Here is a 2,647-nt window from a genome sequence, read left to right on the forward strand (position 1 = left end):
GGAGGGCTGAGGTCACTGTTGCCGTGGTGACAAAACAGGAAGATACAACAGCTGGCGGTGTGGGGGCTCCTGGGGGCTGCCCTCCCCGACTCGGCCCTAGCGCAGTCTCCAGGGGAGGCCCGGGAAGGCCGTTGCCATGGCAACCCGTCTGTTTGGCGTCTGTTTTGGACGGAGCCCCCAGCCCAGGTCCCCACCCCGGTATCACCTCCCTCAATTCTCCCTCTCCCTTCCGGCCCCCTCCCCTCGTCGCCTGCCGCAGTCTGGCTCTTCCAGGCCGGATGCAATCTTGGACATCTGGGTCGCGGTGGGTGGGGGCACCGGGCCTGTCAGTTTGATGGGGTCTGTGGGCCAGGGTCCCTGAAAGAGCCGATCCCTAGGCTTTAAGAGCTGGGCTGAGGTCCCCGACTCCTGGGTCCCCAAATCCTCATTTGAGCTGGGACTCGCCCATTGGTGGACGGGACTCCTGGGTCCCAGCTCACAGTCGATGGGGGCGGGGGGAGGGATGTTGACAGCAAAATGTCTGGATCTCGGGCGGTGGGAGTCGGAGCACGGGACTCCCAGGTTCCAAATGACGCCTAGGCTGGAGGCCCAGATTCCTGACGCAAAAAGCAATCAAAGCTCACACTCCTGGGTTTTCATCCGCTCAGATGTGCTCGCAAGCCGAGCCTCCCAGGTCTGGAGCTGAGAGATATTTTTGGCCTGCATTCCTGGCTCCCGGAGAGAGGGAGGGGCAGGGAAGCTCGAGGAGGACCGGGCCGGGGGCTGGGGGGGGGGGGGGGGGGAGGGAGAGGGATGCTGCTGGGGGCGTCCGATTCATGATTCCCGCAAGAAGGGAGGGGTCCGAGGAGCTGGTGTGCCCGAGGCCCGGCGCAAGGAGGGGGCCCAGGGTCCTTTCTCAGGGAGGCTCTGGGGCCCTGAAACTGAGCCACAGAGTCCAGAAGCAAGCAGGAGCTGAAGGTCGGGGTGCCCGCCCGGGGTAGGGGCGGGGCGGGGCCCGGGACGCCTGGGACCCTCCCTACTGGCCCGGCTCACTCACCGCGCTCCGCAGTCGTCCCTGGCGCGGCCTTGCTCGCGGCTGCTCCTGGGCGGGGCCTGGGTGGCGGCTGCGGTTGGTGCACGACTCCGAGCTAACGGGGCCCTGCTGCCGCTGGGTGCCTTCCAGGCGGACAACCAAGGAGGCTTTGAGACCCAGCCCGCGCGAGTCGCGACCGGGTGGGGTGGTCGGGAGGGGTCCGGGAGCCCTGTCTAGCAGGCTGCGTGCCCTACGGAGGTGGGAGGGACTGGGGGGGGGGCGCGCTGGACGCCGTGAGCGCGGCAGAAGTGGGGGGGGGCGCATGGGATGGTGGGGGAGGGATGTGGAGCTTGCATGCCCGCTTTTGTGCCCCTGCGGAGGGGGTAGGCACAGACCCTCTCTGTCCTTCTGTGCTCTGCATAGGGGAAGGGGTCTCCGTGAGCCTGGCATCAGGCCCTGCCTAAGGAGTCAGGACACGGTGCCAGTTGGAGGTCCTCCAGGGTGGTCCCCAGGCTCCACTCACACATCTCCTTGGCCCCCAGTGCAGAGGCAGCTCTTTCCTGCTCCCTGCCCCAATCTTTGCCTGATCCCACAGTGGCGCTCCTGAGGTCCCCCCCAATAGTTCAGGAGAGGCCTCCACTCACACAATTCACTACGTTGTCCTCTGGTGGAAACAGAGAGTTCCCCCAAACAGCAGAGTTCAGCCGGACAGGAAGAGGAAGCCAACGTTTAAAGAATGAGTCACTGGGTGTGATCTTGAGAAGTGATACCTTAGGGCTCCTGGGTGTGTGTCATCTGGCATCATGGAGGCGCCCCTGGTTCAGAGTGTTTACCCATCCTGTAGGACAGCCTCCCTCCACCTGGAGGATGTTGTCTCCAACCTGGCGCTGTATTCCAGCCCCAAACAGGCCGTACCTCTGTTCTGTGAAGCTAGCTGGGTAGGGGTGACGGGGTGCACGGACCCACCCACCGACTTCCTAATAAACGGAGCTCCTTGATCAGAAGCAATATTGTGTGACAGTGAACATGATGGTGAATAGGGCCATTCAGCGGGTACATAGATGCGGCTGTTGGCAGGAGTGGATAAGGCAAGGCAACCAAATAGCAACCCAGATTTAAATATTCCAGGCAGGAAGAAGTCATCGCTCCATTCATGATGGAAGGAGTCCAAGGTAATTCTCAGGCCACCAGGTATTTGGCTGGTCTTCCTAGGAAGCGTGCATCGTTGGTGGGGGAGGGTTACCAGTGCCACAGCTGGCTGAGCTTTGCTGGGGCAAATCCATGCCTAGCCCTCCATGGCCACTTTGTTCATGACTCCATTGTGCCAGGACCAGGGAGGCTGATGCTGAGCTCTGTGAGGTCATCTGATCTGCCAGATGGCTTAATAGCCTTCTCTGCAATAGAGGTTTTTTTGGGAAGAGTTCACCTGGATACAGATTATGTGCTGCTTTTCACTCCTGATGCATCTGACACCAAATATATGGGTGTTTTTTTTTTTTTCATATCGATGACCAATCTCTAACCCTTCTGAAACCAAGTGTCCAATGATTTGTTTTAAAGATTTTATCTTTTTTTTTTAATTAGAAAAATATTGATTTATTTTTGAGAGAGAGACAGAATGCGAGCGGACGGGGG

The 2,647-nt window shown here is 60.0% G+C and overlaps 1 protein-coding gene across 2 annotated transcripts in view; it reads right to left on the bottom strand.

The window, feature by feature from the left end:
• MYADM (myeloid associated differentiation marker) overlaps positions 1–1,746 on the bottom strand; it is a 7,516-nt gene extending 5,770 nt beyond the window's left edge. The window contains exons 1-2 of one of the 2 annotated variants that reach the window (XM_049621474.1): positions 1,657–1,746; positions 1,037–1,155 (exon numbers count right to left, since the gene is read on the bottom strand). The gene's annotated coding sequence lies outside the window, so the exon portion shown is untranslated. Of the gene's footprint in view, positions 1–1,036; positions 1,265–1,656 lie in introns of those variants that run through there. The other variant, XM_049621473.1, reaches the window with a different exon arrangement.
• Positions 1,747–2,647: the final 901 nt, after the last annotated feature.

Source organism: Panthera uncia (genome assembly GCF_023721935.1).
Source record: "Panthera uncia isolate 11264 chromosome E2 unlocalized genomic scaffold, Puncia_PCG_1.0 HiC_scaffold_19, whole genome shotgun sequence".
Taxonomy (NCBI): Eukaryota; Metazoa; Chordata; class Mammalia; order Carnivora; family Felidae; genus Panthera; species Panthera uncia.